Source organism: Leuresthes tenuis, unplaced genomic scaffold, assembly GCF_036924035.1.
Source record: "Leuresthes tenuis unplaced genomic scaffold, fLeuTen1.0.hap1 SCAF_2, whole genome shotgun sequence".
Taxonomy (NCBI): Eukaryota; Metazoa; Chordata; class Actinopteri; order Atheriniformes; family Atherinopsidae; genus Leuresthes; species Leuresthes tenuis.
In genome coordinates, this window is record NW_027325356.1 from 3931428 (window position 1) to 3941820 (window position 10393).

At 41.9% G+C, this 10393-nt stretch overlaps 1 non-coding gene across 1 annotated transcript; it reads left to right on the plus strand.

Annotated features, from left to right (window-relative positions):
* The first annotated feature begins 894 nt into the window (after positions 1-894).
* On the plus strand, positions 895-976 carry trnal-uag (transfer RNA leucine (anticodon UAG)). The gene has a single exon. It is a non-coding gene; the product is annotated as a tRNA-Leu (tRNA).
* The last annotated feature ends 9417 nt before the right edge of the window (positions 977-10393 follow it).

A 10393-nucleotide genomic window follows, 5' to 3' on the forward strand; every position in this document is an offset into this window, starting at 1 on the left:
CAGCTGAATAATTGTGAGTGTGAAATAAAACGACTGGAAAAGCTTTAGCAGAGGTTTTTGTGTTTAGGTTTTAGTTTTTAGCTTGATCAGGAGAGCTACTTCAGCTAAGATTAGCTTGTGTGGGCGCTGCCAGAGGTGCTGATCTGACCAGGCAGCTCCCCGATGGCACCACTATATACCTGTGTTTGGATATATATCCACAGACTTTTCAGCTCAGAGGACTGGGCTGAGAACATTAGACAAAAAGCTTTGGGTGAATATTTGACATTTCTGGAAGTTTGGTGTCCACTGCTATAATAATAACTCCAGCTTTCAAAGGGAAACACATTTTTCTCGCTGTGCATTATGGTAAAATCACCAGGGAAGGAAAGAAATGATACAGTCTATTTTGACACTCTTGAATAGCAGTCATGTGTGTCGGTGAATTATTGCATTCCTGTGCTTGCCTTGAAGTGAATCTGCACAGAACATAAGTGCCAAAAAAACCTGCAGTTCTGCAGTGGCATTTTTCCATTTAGGGTTTTTTTTTTATGTGCATTTCGAAGTCATACATTCGAAAAAGTTCATGGAAATAAGTGGGTCAGGAAGTCTCTCCGACTTTGGGTCATGTTCAGAACTGAAGCTCAGCAGAGAGTCTTTCCAGCAACTTTTTGTAAAGCAGAACATTGAAATAAGAATTCTCTGCGATTTACTTTTGGGGCGATAAATAGTGGAACCTGGGGCTGGGTTTGATGAGCCCTAAATGCCGTCAGCTGTGGGAATTCACTGCTCTGAAACGGGCTCAACCACATATTTGAAGCCTATATTCCCACTTAAAACCAACCTAAAACGACATTATTGGTTGTTTGTTGTCACAATGCATTCTGGGAAACTTGGTTGCATATTTTCACACGTGGTAGTGTGGCCGAGTGGTCTAAGGCGCTGGATTTAGGCTCCAGTCTCTGTGGAGGCGTGGGTTCAAATCCCACCACTGCCATTGTGTTTGCTGTCTTTGGTGGCAGCACATATATGATAATAAATGTGTTATTAATAAATTAGTAAAAAAAAGGGGTGTTTTGACTTGCTTTGGAATTATAAAACTGTAGATAAATGGGGCAAATAGCGCTTTGAGAATCGATTTTTAGAGTAAAAATTAATAAACATTTACTTTCTGGCGTCTGAACTGTCAGAATTTATGCTGCAAAATGTCACATTATATGAATAAGAAAACTACAAAGTCGTTTTTCAATCTTGGCAGATATTCTTGTGGTCTGGGGTTACAAGTGAAGGCATCACGGAGGCAAACTATATTGATCCCGGAGGAAATTCCTCGAGTTACACACAACGACAATATACAAGCGCACACAACTAGTGCCGGCAAAGTAAAATAGGAAAACACACAGTAATGAAACGCACAGTTAAATAAAAACACGATAAAAGTACAGCTCTATATGAGTGTGTCGCCGGGTAGAAGAATCAGATGGATTTTACACATGAGGCAGTGATTTATTACCCTATGGAGGAGTAAAAGTGCCAAAATTAGATCCATAAATGCATCATTAAATAATTACTTAAATGTGTGATTAATTCATTAATATTATGTGAGAAACATATAATTATTTCACTATTTAATTAATTATTTAATGGTCCTTGTGACCATTAAAGCCGGCTAAATAGTCGGTAACTCCATACACTTTCAGTTATGTTCTGTGTATTTCTTGATATCATTTTGTTTACATATGTTTAAACTAAACTGAAATACATTATTTCTGTTTGCACATTTAGATCTAATTGTATTTTCAACTTTGTTAAATTTGTTTTAAATGTTAAATCTGTTTTCTTTTCTTCTATCGGTGCTGGGGGAGCCATATGAGAGCTGGGGGGGGGGCAAAAGTGAGCACAAGCTGCAGGGAAAGCTACATGCACAGGAAGTGCAATGAGCCTGTACCAAGGCAGCTTCATCAGGGGGGGGGGGGGGCACAGTGTAGTTTACATCCTTTAGATGTTAAGATGTATTCCTTTAGATTTACAAGTAATTTATTTATTCAGTTATTTTGTTACTTCTTTCTTTGATTATTATTATTATTATTTGATTATTAAATTAACTGTTAGGTTCTGTTTCTTTATTTGTTAGTATGTGTTCCCCCTCTTCAGCCAGTATTTAAGTTCTCCTTTATTTCCTGTTAGGGAGGTCAGTTTGGTTCTTTGTTAAGTTACTTATCATTTGAACAGTTGGTTTGAAGTTATTATGACTTTACTTTGTTTTGTTCATTTGACCTCTTTTAAGGGCCCTGATATTATGTTCTTTGGGTAAATAAAACTTTATCCCTCACAGTCCTTGTGTTGCAGTGCATCATTCATTTATTTTATGGGTCAAACTCGCCCCTCAGAGCCAGTGGGCGGATCTAACGCTAACCTAGTCCGATCCATTGCTTTGGTCTGGGTCTGAAGCCGCCTGGAGAGACGATGGAGGACCGGGACGATCTTTCTCGGGAGTTGAGACATTTTAGAGTTAGCAGAGGATGTGGAAGCAGGAGCTGCTGAGCCAGAGCATGTGGCAAAAGGAGGACTTTATTGAAGCTGTTGGACTCATTTCCGCACTTTCCGACAACGATATTGACCGCAGAGTGCCTGCAAATTTAGGAGAAGTGCTCCACCGCTTTTCTGGTACCAGGGGCAGCAGTTTTTTAGTGGTTGCAAATAAAGTTTTGTTTGATAGAGTATCTAAACCAACGTAGGGGTGAATAGCGCCACCCAGTGTATAGGGAACCAATCAGGTGTCAGGAATCCGCTCACTGGCTCTGAAGGGCGAGTTTTACAGATGAAATAAATTAATGATGCACTGCAACACAAGGACCATGAAATAATTAACTAAATAGGGAAATAATTGTGTTTTTTTTACATAAAATGAATTGGTATTTTAATTAATGACACATTTAAATAATTATTTAAGGATGTATTTATTTATTTAATTTTGGCACTTTTACTCCTCCATATAACACAGGTAGGAAAACTTTATTTTGCTCAAATAATATTGCTTATAATTGTCAAATAAGGATATTTTGCACGTGTTTTATGGCGGTGGGAGGGAAGGATTTCCTGTGGTGTTCAGTTATAGTGACATATTTGTTATTTTCTAATTTATTAACTAATTTATCACTGTTTTGTTTAATGTGACCCCCCCCCCCCCGGCATTGTTTTGTATTATGTTAATGTTCTGTGTTTTCACTAATTGTAACGTCTGACTTTTCAATAAAGTTTGCTAAAAAAAAAAATTTAAAAACTCAATGTCATCAATGTGACACATTGTGAAGAACCCATCACAGCTTTCTGTGTGACTGTTTCCATTTAATTCAGGCTCCAATTACGTAATTCAGCAGCAAATTCTAAGTATTATTAACTGTGAAGAACAAATGGAAGCAAATAATGAAATTGAAGGCAAGTAAAATCAGAGGGAAAATGTCACAAATGTGGTGAAGTCACAGAAACTATGATCCTTTTGGCTTCACCTCTGCAGGTGGTGTTCAGCCACAGCGCTTTAAATGATGGATCCGTCAGTCTGTGGTGATGCATTACAGCGAGAAGCCCGAAGCCACTGCACCGCTAAATCACCCCGAAGCCGGTGAGCTGCTGCAGCTGCAGCTGTTTAAGAAAACAGGCGGAAGCCTGGTTGACAGCTCTGTGGCAACTACTTATAAAAAGGCTCAGATCCTGAAAGAGACACTCTATTTTCCATTTTTTACAGTTAATAGCCACAAGAGCAAAGTGAAGGGTGATGCCTGTGGACCCTCCGGGTGAGTCATATCCCAGCCTGTGGATGTGAATGTGGGAGAAGGCGAGGCGGGGAGACAGGTTAGCTGAGAGTGGCGGGATACAGGCAGCACAGAGCAGATAAAGGCAAAGAGTGAACTGAAACAGGCAGGAAAACATTCTGAGTTTGGGCTGGTGTGATTTTTCTGAAGCTGCCGGTTGACAAAATGCCTTAAATGTCACAAAAAGGGCTTTAAATCCAGAGGATAAAGCCAGAGAGGGGAACTAATCCTTTAAGGGGTACGAAGGACACTAACGAATCTCATCTCATTGAACATAAACAGGAAACCCATGGCTGCACCTCCCAGCTGCCGACAGTGTGAAGAAACTTTGATTTATAACAGTTTGCTCCACTGAGGCTGCTGCGTTTTTGGGTGGGATTCTGAAAAACTGCTCGACAAATAGTGAAGGAAGTCTCCGGGTTTTTGGTTGGGGAGCTTTCTTAAACCTGTCTTTCTTTTCTGAGGTTCATCCAACTTGAGATTCATATCTGTGAGCACCTTAAATATGATGATATGTGATTTATGGTAGACAGCACTGTGGTAAAGTCTTACCGCTGCTTTATTTCTTTATATTTCCTTCCTAGCAGCCAGATTTTCTAGTGATTTTTTTAAAGTGGTCCTGAACAAAAGCTCTGAAGGTCTTTCAAAGTTTTTCTTTGGACACTTTTTACTCATTTTCACTCCAGTCCTTGTACCTGATGTGTGTTTTTTCTTTGTTAAGCCACTAAACTCTGACCTATGAATCATCCATCCATCTACTTTCTATACCCGTTTAATCCTTCGATCGGGTCGCAGTGAGGCTGGAGCCGATCCCAGCGACTCCCACACTCCCACACTGGCTCCTAAGGACAATTTTAGAGACACCAATTAACCGAAAATGCTTGTTTTTGGACGGTGGGAGGAAGCCGGAGAACCCAGGGGGAGAACATGCAAACTCCTGTTGAACCTGGAACCCTCTAGCTGTGAGGCGATGGTGACCTCTGATCTATGAACCACTCAGGCAGAAAAAAGGCTCCTAACTCAAGGGATGAACCAGTGTTGTGTCGACACAGAACAGACAATTTAGCAAAGAAGCCATTTTAAACTGGATCTTTAGGCACTTTGTCACAAAGACACATCATTTGTTCCCATTTCTTTAGCTGCATCTATGAAAAACAGCAAAGAAAACACAGTTTGACAGACAGAAAATAGGATTTCTGCAGCAACAAGGTGATTCCCAAAGAGCTATTAGCTGAAAACTTGGCATATCTCAGCATGGTGTGCAGTGTGTCCTTAAAACATTTGAGGAAACTGGACAAGTGGAGGACAAAAGAAGAAGTGTCAGGCCTAAAAAACTATCTACAGCAGATGAACAGGATCTGAAAGTGATGTCCTTAAGAAAGAGGAAAAAATCCAGCTGTGACCTGACAGGACCTGAGAGATGCATCTGGACCTTCAGCTGATCCATCTACTGTTGGCCCAAGCCTCATCAGAAATGGTCTCCATGGAAGGGTGGCTGTCAAGAAGCCGCTCTTAAGGAAGGGAAACAGGGAGAAAAGGCTGAGCTGTGCCAAATGACACAAGAAGTGGACTGAAAATCAGTGGCAGCAGGTCTTATGGAGGGATGAATCCTCCCCAGAGCCCGGACCTCAACATTATTGAAGCAGTGTGGGATCATCTGACAGAGAACGGAACAAAAGGCACAAAAATCAGGAGGAGAAAACAAGAAATTTCCATCATCTTCTTCTTCTTTCGACCTCTCCCTTTATCAGGGGTCACCACAGCGAGTCGATCTCACATTATTGGCACATGTTTTACGCCGATGCCCTTCCTGACTCAACTCTCACCATTTATCTGGGCTTGGCACCAGAAATACACTGACTCCTGCTCTCACCCACAAAACAAGAAATGGCCTTAATTCTGACAAATTTACTCAGTGTTTAAAGCTAGAAATTAAAAAAATAGCCTGAGTCTAATAGTTTAAAGCCTTTTTTAAACTATTTTCCAGGCTTTTCTCCTCTTTTTTCTACTATTTAGTCCAGACAGTTAAAAAAAAATGGTCCAATCTGACGGCTGAAAACGAGCCAAAAAGGCCTCTATCAATACACGCTTTCAGAAGATTGTTTCTTAAAGACGCTCGTTCTTAAATGCAAGAAGTGATGGTCGCTGTATCTTTTCTCAGCTCTTCACTGTATGAAGTGGATGTGATTGTCGGATTATTTGGGAAAGTGACTGAAAATTGCCAACCAATCACTGCTGCCTCCACTCCTCAGAGATCTCAGACCTGTTCAGCCACACATGCATCTGGGAAGCTTTCAGGTCATGATGAAAGTGAGCTGCAGCAGCCTCTGAGGACGTGTCTTAAATCATCGCCTTCCCAGGTGCAGCCCGTTAAGATGATGAGCCCAGTGAAGTCGATGAGCTGTCCCTGCAGGGCTGATGGAGGTCCAGAGGATGGCATCTGTCCTGACTAACTCTTCCACTTACTCATCTGTGCTTCTGACACACAATACAACATAGGCTGCAACTTTCCAGTTCACTTCCTTTCAGTTTTATTCATATAATTCACAACTAAAGCCATCTCAAGGCATTTTGGGGTCGAGGGGGGGTGGAGTTTATGGAGTTTATGGATGGCCAGTTCATCACAGGGCCACACAGGGACAAATGAACCTCACATGCATGTTTTTGGATGATGGGAACATGCTCCACGGTGCTAACCACCACACCGCCCTACAGCCCATATTATTAGCCAAGTAAATCTAATTAATCAAAGTCCAAATTAGGCTAATTCTGTCACGGATTGTGGAGGAGCAGGAGCTTCGATACGTGCTTCAAACCGCTGCTTCAGAGCCTCAGTGTGGAAACAATCATGTGATCATTGTATGGATCATCGTCACGGTTTCAGCCATTTCCTGACTTCCCTTACTCTCATCTTCCATCTTCCTGCAGGACTCCATCACAATTATTTCTACTTTATTGATATTTTTGCTGAGTCGGGACTCTCGGGGAGATTGTGAGTTATTTTCTACTAGTTTCCAGGTGGCTGTGGGGAAAAAATAGATATAAAATGTAAAGATTGGGGAAATATTCACAAGTTCGCATGCATAAGACATAAAAATGCACAGGGCCACACAGGGACAAATGAACCTCACATGCATGTTTTTGGATGATGGGAACATGCTCCACGGTGCTAACCACCACACCGCCCTACAGCCCATATTATTAGCCAAGTAAATCTAATTAATCAAAGTCCAAATTAGGCTAATTCTGTCAGGGATTGTGGAGGAGCAGGAGCTTCGATACGTGCTTCAAACCGCTGCTTCGAAGCCTCAGTGTGGAAACAATCATGTGACGTCTGAAGCTGCTTCCTGTTGCTATTCTGTTGTTATCATTGCGTTTGTATGGATCATCGTCACGGTTTCAGCCATTTCCTGACTTCCCTTACTCTCATCTTCCATCTTCCTGCAGGACTCCATCACAATTATTTCTACTTTATTGATATTTTTGCTGAGTCGGGACTCTCGGGGAGATTGTGAGTTATTTTCTACTAGTTTCCAGATGGTTGTGGGGAAAAAATAGATATAAAATGTAAAGATCACACATGCATAAGACATAAAAATGCAGCTATTAGCAGTGTTGCTGGCTGTAACGAGCGTCAGCCATAAACATGGCACTGCAGATGAAAACTGTGGCAAACAAAAGCCGTCTGAAGGTGCTTCACCTGAAAGTCAGACAGCAGCTCGGAAACAGAAGACTCCAGCAGAGCCCTGACAACAGCCCCGAGTGTCAAACACCGGCACAGCAACCTGATTATTCTAAAAGGATTCAAGGCGGCTGACAAACACTTAGAGAGACAAACAGAAATGATCACACAGTGAAAAAGAAAGTGCACCCTCTTTCAGATTTAAGGTTTTATGTATCTGGATGTAAAATATAAAAATATAGGTCCTAAAATTAGATAAATTCTACCTCAGATAACACGTCACATGTTACATTATTTATTGAACAAAAACAGGCAAAACATGGAAGCAGTGAGTGTAAAACTAAGTGAACCCCTGATCCAGCAGCTTCAGCAGCAGTGAGCTGCAGTGATGGTTTCCTGTGGGACGTTATCAGTCTCTCTCATGGTTCTGGAGGAATCTCGGCCACTCTTCTCTCCAGCGCTGCTTCAGCTCATTGAGGTTTGCAGCTTTGGTTTCTGCACAGCTCTCTTAAGGTCCCACCACAGCATTTCAGTCAGGCTGAGGTCTGGACTCTGACTGGACCGTTGCAACACCTCGATTCTTTTCTTTTTCACACATTCTGCTGTAGATCTGCTGCTGTGTTTGGGATCTTTGTCCTGTTGATGAGCCAGTTTCAGCCCAGCTTTAGCTGTGGGACAGATGGCCTCACATTTGACTCTAGAATACTTTGGTATCCAGAGGAGTTCATGGTGGACTCAATGACTGCAAGGTGCCCAGGTCCTGTGGCTGCAGAACCAGCCCAGATCATCAGCCCTCCACCACCGTGCTTGACAGCTGGTATGAGGTGTTTGTGCTGATATGCTGTGTTTGGTTTCCTCCAAACGTGCTGCTGTGCATTAGGACCAAACATCTCCACTTTGCTCTGGTCTGTCCAAAGGACATTGTTCCAGAAGTCTTGAGCTTTGTTCAGATGCAGCTTTGCAAACCTAAGCTGAGCTGCCATGTTCTTTTTAGAGAGAAGAGGCTTTCTCCTGCAGCCCTTCCAAATAAGCCGTCCTTGTTCAGTCTTTTTCTAACTGTGCTGTCATGACCTTTAACCTTTAACATGCTAACTGAGGCCTGTAGAGTCTGAGATGTAGCTCTGGGCTTTTTCACCTTGGGGTGACCTTTAACCTTTAACATGCTAACTGAGGCCTGTAGAGTCTGAGATGTAGCTCTGGGCTTTTTCACCTTGGGGTGACCTTTAACCTTTAACATGCTAACTGAGGCCTGTAGAGTCTGAGATGTAGCTCTGGGCTTTTTCACCTTGGGGTGACCTTTAACCTTTAACATGCTAACTGAGGCCTGTAGAGTCTGAGATGTAGCTCTGGGCTTCTTCACCTTGGGGTGACCTTTAACCTTTAGCATGCTAACTGAGACCTGTAGAGTCTGAGATGTAGCTCTGGGCTTCTTCACCTTGGGGTGAACTTGCTGGGACGTCCACTCCTGGGAAGATTGACAGCTGTCCTGAATGTTTTCCACTTGTGAATAATCTTTCTCTCTGTAGAATGATGGACTCCAGATAGTCTGGAAATGGCCTTATAACCCTTCCCAGACTGATGCGATTCTAGTTTTCAATTTTAAAACAGTAGAAGTGCAGAAGGACTGTTCGAAAACCCAGATTTTTATGTCTCTGTAGCCAGTGTTGTTCTCCAGCTGTGCGGGTAACGTTTGAATAAAAATATGCCAACATAATTAGTTTTGCATCATCTCTTCAATAAGCAGCAGAACAAAAGTCAGCCCAATTCTGTCAGAAATTAACGAAAAGTACATCTGGAGAAGCTTGTACCAGAGGCAGCTGTTTGTTCTGCTTCAGCAACGTCACAGAAACACGAAAAGCTGTCTGATGTGGTTGCTTTGACGGGAATAATGCAAAGTCTTAGTCATAATGCTAAAAATGGAGACAATCGCTGGACAGCCTCAACATGTTGGTATCTGTAAAAACAACCAGGTTTGAACAGCTAATGGATGTCTGACGGACAAAGAGAAAAAGAAATGCACAAACTGAATAAAAATAACCCTTAATGGAGGAATCTTCTCATAGTTACAGCGTCAAGATGGTCGCTCAGCCGGCAGGTTTGTTTGTAAGTTACTGTCTCTGAAAGAAAGTGAAAGCTTGTCTGTTGCCTTTTAAATGGGAATAAGTGTGTAGACAGCCCTTTCTGTGCATGTTTAAGCATTTAGGCACGTTTTAATGTTGTTTTCGATGATTTCCAATCAATTTGGGATGAACTGGAACACAGGAAAGGATGAGCCCCATCAACTAGTTCATGAAAAGTCTTTCTTAGACATCACAATGTTTGAGGAAACACAAAGTAATGGCAGCAACGATAGGTTCTTTGCTTTGTCATTGGCCAGATTTTATGGGCCAGGACTTAAAATGAGGTAAATACAACCTCAGTGTCATTATCTGTTGAACTAAAACTGATGCAGAAGCACTGAGTGAAGAAGAAACAAAGAACACAGGACCTCTGTATGCATAACTGAGCCTTTTACACTGTTCCCATAGTCCAGTTTGCTGCAGGAGAACTGGATTCAGGTTCTGGACACACATAAATACCCATTAAAGCTTGCAGGATGCATCTGGCTCTGGAGACACAGGAAAAGAGTCTGAATTATTTCAGAAATGTCACATTTTGATTCACACATCTGCAATAAAGTCTAAAATCCTGGTTCAACGGTACGTTTTCATGTGCAAAAAAAGTAATGCACAAACTGAATAAAAATAACCCTTAATGGAGGAATCTTCTCATAGTTACAGCGTCAAGATGGTCGCTCAGCCGGCAGGTTTGTTTGTAAGTTACTGTCTCTGAAAGAAAGTGAAAGCTTGTCTGTTGCCTTTTAAATGGGAATAAGTGTGTAGACAGCCCTTTCTGTGCATGTTTAAGCATTTAGGCACGT